Genomic DNA, 15136 nt, shown 5'->3' on the forward strand with positions numbered 1-15136 from the left:
TCTGCTTTTTCCCAAATTCAACTGTCTGTAAAACGTAATGCTTATAAACGCGCTCTTGCTAGTACTTTTTGCTTCAAAATACATAGTATCTTTCACCTGTTTCAACTTTAGGTCAAGATCTAGGTAGGATGCATTTTTTGGTTTTTGAAACAGCTTTAAGAAGGTTTATTAACACAGTGAGGTTTCTGTAGGCTGAGGCTCAGATTGTTCTCCTTTGCCTTGAACACTTATTTTGCAGCACCCACTGGCAGAACCTTAGAGATAACTCTGCAAGGATAGCTGGTGTATTTTTCTCTTTCCATTGAAAACAAATCTTTTAAGCGGCTGCTTGGATAATGGGAGTTAGAAAACAGTGCAGCACAGTCAATCCAACTGTTAAAACTTGTACTTCCTGACTTTAATTATCTACAAGAATTCTTGGCCTAATGAGGAGGAAGAAAAGGATTAGTTCCTTTTCTATTATTTACACAAAAATATAGACAGTCCTCAGTTAAAGCTATCTCAGTGTTCTTGTTTTCACATCTTTGATGCATCTGACAGACCTACTATAACTCAGGATAAACTTTATGGGAATGGTGGAGCATCAAAACGTCATCTTTTTTAAATTGAAGTTATTTTTGTTGCAATGCCAGAAAAGTCAGTTGTCATTAAAAAAATATTAAATACTTTGAAACCTTGAAAATATTTCTATTATATTAATACAATTTTATTTTGTTAAAAAATTTCACATAAAATAAACACAGACAATGTAAAAAGGGCCTCCAAATGTCATAATGTCATAAACTAAAATGTTTTCAATTCTACCAAATACACTACATTTTGGCTCCAGTAAAAGGGTTTTTTTTTTTAAGAAGCCTTGCCAAAATAATCACAAGTTCCTTACTTTGTATCATTTCAACCAATCGTAAAAGCCCAGCTTGGTTTTAACAGATGTCATCGATACTTGGACCAAATTCTGTTCCCGGCTTCAGCAAGTAACTCCACCTTACAACGAAGTACCTGACATCAAAATTTATTCCTTAAAATTTTGTTACAGCTGTTGGATCCGTTACATTTTTCTTAACTGCCTATTAACTGCCTGCACTGCTGCCAACCTGCCGGCTTATATTATTGTAACTCACTACCAGGAGTGATTCGGCTTTGACGGGAACTAATCATGTTTGCACCATAATCAAGTTTACACCATTTAAATGGTCAATTGAATGCAGCTCAAAAAAAGCACAGCCAGCGCCTCTGATATTTGTCTCAGATCTTGTATTTGTCTCAGCTCCTTAGTGAAACTATATTCACTTGCAGCACATACTGTAATAATTATGACAATGTGTTAAATGTTTGGTCCTGTCTGCTTTATAGAGGTCAACCCCCGCCGAATTATTTAGGGAACTGTTTATAGGACTCGAATGGTATAGACAAACAGGCACATCAACATACAAACAGAGTTTTTGAGACACTGTAAATCATCGTGAAACGTAAGGACTGAAAGATTGTCGTATTTCCTATTCATTCAATATTTGTTTTCCTCTTATTTTAAAACACCAAGGGAATATATTAGTATACAAATAGTTGGGCGTTGGCACATGTGGTTTGTCTTGATGTATTTCTGTAGTTAGTATGATTCCTAATGGAGCATTCTGAACAGCCATTAAGTGTCTCTCACATACAGATACACTGATATACATGTAGTTGTTTTACATTTTGCCCAGTCACAAACACAACATTCATTAAGTTAAATACATTACAGACCCTGAAAGGGCTGTGATTTTGGGTGAACATTCTGTTCTATTTTTACTTTATCTTTTCATTCTCCATTTCTCTATGTCCACCTACTCGTGCTCGTCCATCTCCCCAGAAGCTTTTTGCTGTCAGTCAAGTGACAACCTCAGTAGGAAGCTCTATGTGTTTATGGGCCTCCTGAGGCCCAGCACTACATTTAGATTTGGGGGGGGGGGGGGAGGGGGCGGGGAGGAGGAAAAAGAAGAAAGCAGGGGGGAAGGAAGCATAAGCTCTTCCTTTAATATGCAATTCCACAGCCTGCAGGAAAAAATTCACCCAGCTCCTCTGAAAAGCCTTTTCCCACAAAAATGCAATCCCAGTTACTCCACTCCCACACAACTTCCACACTACTTGGCTATTTGCAAAAGACTGTAGAATAACCCCAGGAAGTTTAACACATACACACACAGAGTCTCATTGTCAAAGGGAATAATGCCACAAAGGTGCACCTTTATCAGGCTTGGCACCAGAGAGTAACTGCCGGCTCCTTCCCAGTGCAAGTGCTCCGATGTGCCTAGCCTTTCCCTCCCTGGATTTACTGATTCTTAATGGACCTGTGAGTATTAAACATTTGCCAATAAATTACTTGACAAGATTTATTGTTAGCTATTTAACAATAACAGCTTTTTTATTTGATATGAGTAAGATTTCATTCCTCAGGTCATGTTCATGTTAGCTGAAGTTGCAGTCTGTATTACAAAAAGCTGTAGCAGGAAACATCTACGTGAAGGTAATATGCATTTCTATAAACATCAAGCTGGCAGAATGATTTTGTTTCAGCTGGGATTAGCAGGAGTTTTGCTGCTGACCTCAATAAGAAAAGGATCAGGTTTATAGCTCATTTGCAAATCTACTCTGCAAAAAATGTGAGCTTTAGGCACTGCAGATTATTTATACTTTCTTTTCTTAACTGTGATCATCATCACAAGAGTTTCCTATTTATTACTGCCTTGATGCTGATTACAGGACCTGTGACTGTATTTATTTGGACTAGGCACATGTGGCAACCTGACAATATACAGACAGACAGACGCATAGATTTTTTGCCTTTTCTAACCAACAGCGCTAAGGAAAACTAGATATTCGCAAGTGAAACCTAACAGGATTTTAATCACAATTGAAGTAGTAGGTCTCATTACATTGCTCCTGACAACACAACTCAAATCTCATAGTTAGTTAGTCTAAAATTTATAATATGCCTTTATCAGGTCCCTGAAAGGAAATCCTATCACCAAAACTATTTACAAAGCCAGGAGTCTTTACGATGCAGTTTATGCCTCCTAAAATAAACAAACATTAAAGGGCACTGGCAAAAGGTAAAATCTGAAAAGCAGCAGAGACGGAGCAATGAAAAGTGAAAAAAATGCACCAGGATGCCAGACCAGGTATTACCTACCGTTTTTCACCTAACATGCACATCCAATGTAATAAATACAAGTGCCCACCTCTGCAATGTAGGTGTCAGCTTAGCTCATTGCGGCTCTCACCCTCATTAAGACCAGGGGCAAGCAGCAACCTGCAGGTTTTTTCCTGCGAAAGTGTGACCGATACACCAGTGCAAATAACCGTATAAGGCTGCAGGTTGTTTGCAGTGCTAGCACAGCTGCTTGGCAACCCGGAGAGGAATGTGCCTGCCTATGTTTCACTGAAAGGTTATTTAAAGCTGTGGAGGTTAACAGACACCTTAATTATTACAAACTGCTTTTGAATATCGCTGGCTTTGTACTGCCGGTCCTTAGCAGCTGTGCTTCTTGCTCATGCACGATCATTTCTGAGGGGCATCAGCTTCCAGAAAGTAGAAGTTCCTGGGATGAAGATGTAGGACTGGCGCACGCTGGCCTTGTGCGCTGGCAGGCAGCGTTGGCGGGGGGAGAGCCGCTGGCAGGAGCCGGGGCCACCAGCCAGTGCGGGGGCTGCACAGACGGGCTCCCCCGCAGCACTCCCTGGAGCGGCTGCGGGAGAGCGTCCTCCATCAATAACGAAACGAATGTGAGTAAGGGAAACAGCCTCTGCCAAAAATTGCAGGGAATCTGTTGGTAGCAATTTCGGAGGAGCCGTAGTTGAATTTGAAGGGTAAAGCTAAAATCGAAGCACAGAGAATTGCAAACTACATCCAGACTTCTTTAAAAGCACGCACCCGTTTTTCTGCAGTGGGAAAAAACGTTTACTCAGACAGACTTAGTTCTTCCCTTTCAAGAACAGGGTCACGGTTTAAGATTTCTGAACTAGACACTGGCCTGTACTAAGGCAAAGTTGAATTTTAGTAGCAGCTGAGCTACTACGCTTTAATAGGTAGGCAGAATGGGGCCCTTCATGTGAAACAGAATAAATCTAGAATTAATATAAATTTAAAAAAAAAATGTTTCCCAGATTTGTTTTCATACTGGAATTTTAGGTTTTCTGCCATAATTTACTGCAGGTATTATTTTAAAAAAAAAAAAAAGAGGGGGGGGGGGGCAGATACAGGATTACTTTTATTGCACCACTAAATGTTCTGTATAAATAAAGATAATTTATGTATAAAGTCTCTGAATTGTCTTTTTGGTAAAATAATCAAAAGAACAGAGTGTCAGAGCTCTAATTCATTTTTATTCTATGTGTTCAGAGGCAGTGATCTTTTCAGAGATTATTTATGCAATGATGGTACCAATCAAACTGCACCAGAGACAGGTTCCCTACAGAGCACTGAAGACTTCTGGCACTTCTAATAGAGTGTAAATCCTAATTAACTCAGATTAAACCATGCTACCTGAGATAGTCCACCCATTATTATGAACAAAATATTTGCAACCATATTGAAGAAAACTGTTTGTGTTTGAAGTAAGAAACAAAACCAACCCCTCCTTCTTTTTTAACGTGTGTTATTTTTTTAAGAGTAGGGCAGAGGAAGACTTTTTGTCTCTCTTTAGAATTAAATATAAAATCCTTGCTTTTTGTTCTAAAAAGTGGAAAGCATTTGTGCGTTTCTTCCGTGCATGCAGGCATCACATACACTCACAGGACAGGAGAAAGATTAAGATTGGCAATTTGCATCTGGAAGAAAAGCCCTGCTCTGAGTTTTGCACAGACTTCCTTGAACAGCCACTGCAGCAAAATTTTGAAGTTGGAAGTAAGCGATTACCTCAAATGCTCACCTTAAAACAGCGATGCTAAATAAATATCAAGTCAGAGAGATCTGTAGGCCTGTTGCTCCATTCCCGCAAAGAATATGGAGATACACAGTTTCGTTTGGTAACATCTATAAGGCAGTGTGGGACTTGTGGTCTATGGGTTGCCCAGCCTTAAAGTAATAATGATGAGCTTACCTCAGAATCAGAAGCATTGCCTGTGTTTTTCTGTTCTGATTTCAGAGAAGCTACAGATACTAAAGAATGGTTGTTTATTATCTAAGAAATTATTTGTCCTATTTTAGAGAAACAACTAACTGGGGACCGTGAGTATATGTATATGCACATGCTCTAGCTCAATATTTGCACTGACTTTATAGCAGAATATTGCAAATTCTGGATTAACTTCATACAAGCAAAATAGTAGGCACAGAAATTAAAACCTGCAAGAAGGACAATGGACAAACACACACACACACACACACACCCTTGCTTTTATGTTAGAAAAGTGGCAGCCATTATTTTCCTCAGTACTGTCACTGATCTTGGAAGAGTTCAGAGAATAAGGTAGTTTGTTGTGCTGGGCAACACTGCCACTGTATTTCCTTGTTCTCTTTTTACTTACACCCATCTGCTGGCTCTTGTCATATACTGAGATATTCTTGTATAACTTCTAGCACAGCCAGATCTCAAATACACTTTTAGAGATCTAAGCATCACTGTAGCACTTGAACAAAAGATGTGCGCAGGTCTGTACCTGCATCCTGCGTTACATGGGCATAAACCTCATTTTAAGAATTTTTTTTAATTTATGACCTACAAATTAGTTCCTTTTATTTCATACACTAATGGCACCAACAAACAATTTTTCTTTGGTTAAAACCACACTTTGTCAAGTCCAATTCCCCTCTAAGTTTTCCTTCAGCAGTAACCATCTCGTTCCTTTAATGGAAGTCAGCCCCAAACCCTGACTCTATTTTCTTGTACACAGGTCCGTAGACAGTAACGAGCAGGAACGCATCTCTCTGAATTCTACCTTAAGGCAAGGTTTCCATTAGAAATGACTCATTGGTATTGCTTTACTGAGACAGTCAATTGTAAGACTTTCCTAACGCGTATGCAGCTGATATTTCCAACAATATTTTTTTCCGAAACATTTCATCTTGCAGTATCCTGAGGTAAACAGCAAAAATATTATACTCAGGGAGAAATGTGCAATGACTAGAGCTTTTACAGGCACAAAAATGCCACCCTTCCCCTCAGCTTTCTCCCTTGCCCATTCACCATTACTAATCCTTACTCGCATTACCACACTGGCCACAGTTTCTAATGCAGACTAAAATTAGTAGTGTAAAATTTGCTTACCCTCCTTGAACAATGGGTTCAATTCTAAGGAAGAGTGTGACTAACTATTTGCCTTGACCCATTGTGATCCCTTGTTCCCCATTTTAAAGGCTTGCACAGCACCACAAAACCAGAAAACAACCATTTGTAGTGTGTTGGAAACAAAAGGAAAGGATTACTGGTCATTTTTTTGTCCACTCCCTTCTGCACAAAAGGAAGACACATACTAAAATTTATGGGTTTTCTTTCCTTGATTACTATCTGAAATTTTCATCAAAATATATCTTTGGGAGAGATCAATGTAAAAGACAATGTAGATTTGTTTGAGTTTCCCCCACCATTCCAAAATACCCCCAAATGCCAGCAAGATACTCAAATAAAGAGTTGTAAAAGTAAAACAGGTTCCCAGTGGTGACAACTGTTAGTATAAGGATTATTCAAACATCTCTAGAGTTTTCCAAACAAATGCCAGGATGGCTTCCTACCAAAAAGCAGCTCAGTCTAATATCCTCCTTGGCTAAACCTACATACAAACCATGTTCCTATATTTTGCTGGCACTAAGGAACCCACGTGCTTGTCTTGACATGGAAATAAAAAGAGATTCTAAAGTAATCTGAAAATGTATATGCTGGGGAACCAGTTTAAACTGACCTTGGGATTAAATACCTTTTGTGAAGATGAACACAATTGTCAATGCATGGTTCAGTAAAAAATACATTTCTGCTGAAAGCAACTTTATCATTGAGTGCAAGACAGTTTCAATTTAAGTGGATACAGCATGATCAGGTGGTCTATAAAGGAATAATTTCCGTTTTGGATAAAATGACTTGTTTTACCTACGAACATGAACACACATGCAAACGTGTACAAAACCTGAATAAACATGCTTCCAGATACATGAATGGAAGAAAAAATGAGGACACATTAGAAACCATGCTATAAACAGAAACAGAGGCCATAAAGCTACTTCAAAGTTGTTCCCAGCCATGTTATTCTCCATTCTCTTCATACGTCCCAGGTGGCATATGCAGACCACCTACAAACTCAGTCTTGCAGTGAGCTCTATATAGAAGACATGGGTATTATTCCATTTGTATGAGTTTAAGAAGCCAGCTCATGACAGTGGCATGGCACTAGTAATGATGTGAGGTTTAACACCACCAGCTCCACACCCCACATGGAAATACCATGGTTTCATTACAGTGGGAATTTCCTAGAGCCCATAAACTGATGAATAAACTTTACCAATATTTACAGCCTTGAGAATGATTCCATTAGAACTTGATGTTTCCAAAGCCTAAGCATAGTTACTAAAGAAACTTAATTTGGGAGACATTTACCAATACATCAATGAAATTAAATAGAAGACAGTATTTACTCTGATTCCAACGCATGATGTTTGTGAGTGATAATGATTTTTTTTCTCCTTTAATTAAAATTCACTTTAAAGTGTTGTCTAAATAAAACATTGCTTAAAATGTAGCATCTCCTTAAGAGTCTATCACTCACACCAAGCTTTCAGAAACAGTCATTGCAACTTAAAAGGCACTGTAGGATATTTAGACTAGAGTTATCTCACAATGTATTAGCTGGCTGCTTTGTTATTTGAACTCTAAATGTTAAACACGTGGAAGCAACATAAAAGGATCTTCCCTGTAAAGCGCATTTTCCAAATTCTCTCTATCTGTTATTTAGAACCCCATAAAGATCTGTCTGTGTCTACCCATCTGCAGCCACATTTATTTTTACATGTTTTTGAGTGCATATCTCTCAGTGTCATAAGGTCTTCATAAATAAATCAACCTACTTAGATCTGCATGCTTTGAATAACAAGTCAGCCACCAAACCAGCAGATGGATACATTTTTAATTAGGTAAGCAGTCAATGCCTTTTGGTTTTAAACCTCTCTTTTTTCTCTTAAAAAGATGGGAAGTAACCGAATTAAATCCAAAACTGCAGTGGGATAGCATCGTGGTTTTAATCTGCACGTAGCTGCAAATCAGCTTAGAGCCCAGTCTGTGTGACAGCTTGAACAAATGCAATATTTTATATCAAGCAAACCTCAAAGTGAAATATTTAAGGATCTTGCAAGAATACGTTGTAAACAATATGTATTTTTCAATAACACATGCGGTTACTTATGCAATCTTCTCACTTGAGCAAGACTCTCTGAACTTAATTCATTTACTGTGTTGCCTTTGCAATCTCTCAAGCAAAATATTTTTAAGCAGCAACTTTTAATTTACATAATCAGACATACTTTCCTGAATAACATGGAAGAAACTCAGAATTAACAACATCTTGTACTGCTTAAATAATCCATGAAAAGAAATTTCAGCAGTTCCAGTTAACTTCTTCCCACAAAAAGGTTTTCAGTTTTGGACTTGGAACAAAATTCAGCATGACGGATACACATCTTATCCATACCAAGCTTTCCACACTCCTCTGAACTTTCCCAGCTCCAGAAAGCCCAAGTAAATATTCCAGAGCACACCAGCCCCGGGGTGAAGACTGGCCCATACTGGAGAGCCCCAGAGAAGACCTCCATGTGCCAAGGACTTCCAGGGCACCTTGCTGCCCACAGGGAATGGGTCAGCCTGGAGCCATCTCTCTCACTGTCCCCACCACACCTCTCCCTGATATGTTTTCCCTATCGGCTCCCATTAACCAAAACAAGGCCTTTTGTGTCCATTTAATTCTTTTTCCCATAAGAGTTTGCCTGTGGTTTCCCAAGTGGTCTTTTCTCGCTTTTCTGAACTAGTGAAATTAATCAAATGAAAAAACTAGCAGCCTGGAGAAGGCAGCAGCCGTGGCCATCACGCCTCTTCCCCAGCCAGCGCAACAGGCTGCGGCTTCAGGGGTAAGAGGAGACACGACAGCAACTCTGACTGCTGGACAACACTGACACTCCCACTCCTGCTTTCAAGAAGGAGGAATGACCAAGAGGTAGTGTTATCTAACGCAAAATCAAGATTGTCTCACTGTGACCAAGTAGTCCAGAAGATTGTCCTTTGAATAAAAAGCCTTCTCTGGCAGTAGGCCAGCCATGGCTTCTCCATGGGCAAATGACTGCCTTCTGCTTGGCTACAACCAACAGTGCACCACATTGGTGTGTACGTTGACCCCAGTTTGGAGCTTTCCCATGCAGAACACCCAAAACTGTCAAAAGAATTTGAGCACCCAAGATGAGGGTCTTCTGTCAGTACTAAGGTGACAAAATATGTTTTTTTGATCCTTATTCAATTTTATGCTTACAAAAAAAAAAATAAAATTTAAAATTCACAGAGTAGAGAAAAACCCAGGCATAAAATCTGATACTTAAACAAAATAGCTTAAAAATAAATGGACCAGCTTTAATCTTTGATGTCACTTCCTTGGATTTCATGATACACCACCTGAGGTGAATTTTTTCCATTTTACTTCAGCAGGCTCTTTTTCCTGCATATGCTTATTGTAAAATAATAACCAAATTTCCCATATGTTTAATAATAAAATTTAGTTTCTATCATTTCTTTCTATCCCTTTACAATTCTTTTCAGTTGACTAAATGGAAAATACTATATCTCTAAAGCTGACTGGAAAAGAAATAAAGGTCTGACTCTCATCCCACTTTCATGAGGTTTGTGCTGATGTAATTGTGCTGATTTCAAGGAAATTGCTTCAAATTTGTGCCATTAGTTAGATCAGAATCTAGATTTCAGTGCACCCTGAAAATACCCAGCTCTGCTAAAAGGTTCAGAATTACGCTTAGAGTTTTACTTCCTGAAGTCTAATTGCACTGTGCAAAATAACATTTAAGATCAGATATGAAGCATAAAGATGGCAATTATTTGAAACTTTAGGATATAATATTTGCCCACTGGTCTATATAGGACATTATGCTTAAAAACTGTAGTAGTACTGGAAATAAAATTTCTCTTATATGTGGTAAGACTTTGCATTCTTATTTGAAATGCAAATACTGTAAGATGGAGAATATTAGTAGGGCATGCTGAAGCCGAATTGTATTGTTTAGAAATTCTTTCTAGCTGATAGTTAGTGTCCTGTGCTACAATTTTCCTTGTGCCTGGTTTGAGATATGAGTTGTAGCTTACAATCGAGAGGGAAGGAAAATGCTGTAATTTCTCAGTTGCTGCTGATGAGAACTCACCCACATTTTTTTAAAAAAGCAGAAAATTGCAGTGGGCTACGCAGTGCCCTAGTGAACCTCTGTTCCCACGTATACCACCAGGGCTGAAGACTTGAGCGCACGTCTTGGAGCTCTGTAGACTGGAAGGCAGGTGAAGGAGAGAGGGGCATTATGGCCGCTGGCAATCTGGGGGGGGTGAGGGCTGAAAAAAATGGGATGCAAATGTCCTTGCTAATATTTCAGCTCTAGGTTAGCAAATTACAGCTCAATATGACAAGATGAAGGATAACTTAGTTTGAGTCATTTGCACTGAGGTATTTTTGTACTGGGAATTGGAGCCTTGTGCTCAGACTGCCCTATAGACCATCCATATGGAATTGCTATAACTCAGAGGAATAGACCCCATTAGACAACCACCAGTCATTGCTTTACTACTTTGTACAGTTTCTTGGTAGCAGCTATGCAGTAGTTCATGTTTCATTTTATAGGCAACAGCAGAAAGATGGAGCCTTTCTATTGAAACAAAGGGATTTATGATCTATATTGATCTGATGATCAATATTGGAATAAGTTAAAGGAGGATTATGCTTGGTCCACTTAACAAGACTTCCAGACCACTGTTCTGAACCACAAGAAGAATCAAAGTAAATTTCAAACTATGTTTTTGTGCTTATCCTCCAAACCATGTTCTGATCTCCTCTACTAGATCCTCTTTTAAGTAAAAGTGTGTAAGAGCCTGAGGAACACAATACTATTGCTTAATTTTGTCTGCCTTTCATTAACATTTATATGAGTTTATGCTATGCCTTTTACTGTTTTCCAGCTGATAAATGTTTTTTTAATATTGTGCACAGATCATTTTGCTTATAATCAAGGAAGGGAAATTAAGTTTAACATCTGAGAGCTTTAGGCAAAAATGTCAGGCGTGGACCAGATGACCACATGAGAGCTGCAGATTCTCTTTGTGCCCCAGATTGGCTGGTATTGTTTTGATGCTGTTGCGCTGGAGCAATAGCACTAACGTAATTATGAGATCAAGCAACATCTGGCGGATTTGGCACCCAGCTCACAAGCAATTGTTAGTTCAGGTCAAAGGATGAATGCGCCTTAAGTGCACGTTAGGGTGGGCAATCATAAAGCTTGCATTAGCGAGGAAGGAGGAATAGAGGCATTCTTGAGTTTCATTGCCCAACAAAATTGATGGCCCGCAAAAAAGCAGTGGCACAGCACACAAAAGTGATGATGCCAGAGAGACTGACGCGCTGCGGGCGGTATTTGACATCTTCTGGCTGTGGGCTGTTGTGTGTTGTGATTTATGTCACTGTAATGATTGATTACTTTCAGATCATTCCCATTCTACCATATCTCTGAGAATTTCCCCCTTCTTCAGACATCTTTTTGTTCCACCAGCCTTAGGCTGCAGATGGCATCAACCCACGCATCTCCATTGTTTGAAGCCTATAAGAACTCACCATTCTTCGGGGGAATGCTCATAGTGGAGTAGCTAGTGTCCAATTAAGTCCTGAAACTGTGGCTGCAGGCACTTTAACCTTTTTATCCCCTTGCTCTTTTAGGAATTTCATTGCGTGCAACAGTTGCAACTCAAGGATCCCTAAAAAAGTCATCAAGAAAGAAAATCAGGAGATACATTTTTCAGGTTATGGGAAAGTGCTGCAAGTGATGGCTACAGCTGCATCTGTTGCACCTCCACAAAGGTTATTCTGATCATGTTTCACAAAATAAATTATCAAATTATCATCTCTGGCATGCAGCATCACAGCAGACTCGGTGTAAAGGCAATAGGCTAAAGTTTCTGCATCCTGGAAAGCCAAAAATGCCTCTGGGATGCTTATGCAAAACACCAGCTTTCTCTGATATCTCAACCATTCTGTGTGACACATAAAATATCTATGACTCAATATTCATATGATGGGAAGAACAAGAATTCAGGGCTCATATCAAGAAAACACTTAATTTTTTAATATATTTTTTATTTTGTCGCATCTAACATGGCACGGTATCAAGGAAATTAGTATGGTGGATAGTGAATATCTTAACTTCTTCAAATCACAACAAGCAACTACAACAGACTTTATTAGTTTCTATTTTCTTCTTCATTAGGAAGCAACGACACCAAGAAAAGCATATTGGGTACTACTTTAGTCACTGACAACAAGATACCCAAAAGGACTCCCAGTGCACAGGTTTTACCACACCTATCCCTTTGACTGTCTAAGTTTCCACAAAAGGCTTTTTCTGTCACTGGGTACATGCAGTACTGCTGTCCAGTGCACTCTGGAGCTCCGTGCACTCTCTCTTTCCCTTCTGGAGGACCTGGGAAGTGCAAAGCCCCAAGAAATACTGCCAGTTGCACGTTCCTCAAGCAGCGTCAAACACCATTACTCAGATACAATATTAAGAAGTATAAGAAAAAGCTTTGTTTATCTTCCCTCAAACCACATACTGATTTGTTTTTTAAGTATGATATAACAGTCTATAACACTTTTCATTCATCAGCAATATCCATTCTGAGTCAAATAGGTAAAGAGATCAGCTCCTATGTAAATCTAGTAAGGATTCAAGATGTAGGGCAGGCTGGGGCCCATCAGTGCTGTTCACCTGCCCCACAAAGAAGTTTCAAAGTTATTGGGATTCTGTCTGATTAGGGTCCAGTAAGCACCACTTTCACCGTACGTGCACTGTGGCTGTGTCTACAGCATGGGCATCAAAAGCCAGAGAAAGCACTGCTTCCAGCTGGACTCCAGAAGGTCTGGTAATATCAGACAAAATACCCAAAGTACTCACATTGTGCCAAAAAAAAATAAATTGACTGGAGAAAGAGGACAATAGGTCAGCTTGTGCCAGCTGAAGTTACAATTGATTGTCCTATTTCTTAAAAAGAAAATGATCTTAAACTATGCTATTTAATATTTACATGGACAGAGTTAGTTTCTCAGTTCCAGTGCCGCTCATCTCTTCTTTGTTTAACTTTCATACAGGTATAGGGATGCAAGATATCTATCAATGGCTCCAAGCCTGGATGTCCTCAGACTGAAGATTAGAAGCACTGACCTGTGTTTTTCTCCACCCCCCCGCCCTTTGTTTTTTTTTTAACAAGTATCTGAGGAGTTCCTGTGAAAGCATTTAATGTAAGTGGGTCACAAAGAATGAAAGCTGTCCTTGGGCAGCCTTGAACAGGCACAAATATGCTTTCCTCTTTACTTCTTTTTTCAGCAGAATAGAAAACATAAGGCCCTTTCCATAAGCAGTATTTCATTTTTAACCGGCTCTACAACTCCTCAGAAACCATAAGCAGTGCTGAATGTAATTCAAATAGTCCTTGATACACTAACTCTGCGCCTGATTCCCACTTAAACTAAGGTTTGCATTATCTTTACACTGTTTTCACTGCTGCGATCACAAGGAAGGCTTTAGTCTTAGGGAGAAGGCAGACAACAGTATTTTGAGAGCGGAGGAACATATTTGCCATTGCCAATTCAAATGGGAGGTACCATGCTGCAGAGAGAGCGCTGCCACCCACGAAATGAAAGGCTCGACCCCATCTTGTATCGAAGCCCTGCATTGACCCTACTGTACTGAAACCCTTCAGTACTGAAACCTACAGTACTGAAACTGAAAACTCTTATTGGATTACTTTACTTAAATGCTATGGATATGTAGAACTTCTCAGATGCAAGTAAAGACAGAGAAAGTGTTTCCAAAAGAAAACAGATGAGTCTGTGTACCCTGCCATGGTGAGCAGTTGTGGTCCTGGCCACCCTTTTGCAGGGGAGGAACAAGCCCTAGTGTTCCACAACATGCTGTAGTGACTCAGCTCTTTGGCGTAATAATCTTAATCTTACAATTTAGATAAATTCAATGTAACATGCATTAAATGAGTCAAGAAAAAAGGAGATATATTTAGAGAATGTATCTATGGCTTTCTTTTACCTTATTGCCTTTTAGTTGCCTTCTGACAGTTGTCATGAGGTACAGCAACTCTCAGGTAATAATAAATTATTTGAACTGACTGAATATTTGCATAGCTGGATGACGTGATGGGGAGAAGAGCCTCGCAGTTGCTTTTGGCCCAGAAAATCAGTTTGATGGCTCACTATTACCAGCAAAAAGACCAGACAACCATTTGGTTATTGGGCAAGGTGATTGCCCAAAATCCAGTTTACTTCATTGCTAAGCAATGGTAATTGTGTTTTCAGAGACAACTCTGCATCTTTCACCAACACTAAGCGTCAAAATTTCAAAGACTATGTAAAAGGTAAAGACTTGCATGCAACGAGTGCCCTTTTTCTCTCTGCTGCACAAACTACGTGCTTTTTTCAGTACTGTTTTAATGAAAATCATGAGTATGGCTCTCATTCAGCCGAGCACTTAAGATCAAGTATTCACTATAAAAGCACATCTCTTGACTTCCTCAGGATTATTCTTGTGCCTACCTTTGGCATTTAAGCAGTTAGTTGAACCAAAGCCCATAGCATTATTTAATGAAAATAACTAAATATATTAGACTCATACAAAATTTGTGATCACCATTCCTGTGGAGCCCATTTTGTAGGATGGATCCCATTTATAGAATAAAAGGGGACAGAGGTTTCTATTGTTATATCGTCTGAATCAAAATGAAGAGACTGAGGAATTACAAATACAGAGTCACAGACTGGCTGAGGTTGGCAGGGACCTCTGAAGGTCATCTTATCCAACCCCCCTACTCAAGCAGAGTCACCTACAGCAGGCTGCCCAGGACCATGGACACACTTGTTATTT

This window comes from Accipiter gentilis, chromosome 6, assembly GCF_929443795.1.
Source record: "Accipiter gentilis chromosome 6, bAccGen1.1, whole genome shotgun sequence".
Classification (NCBI taxonomy): Eukaryota; Metazoa; Chordata; class Aves; order Accipitriformes; family Accipitridae; genus Astur; species Astur gentilis.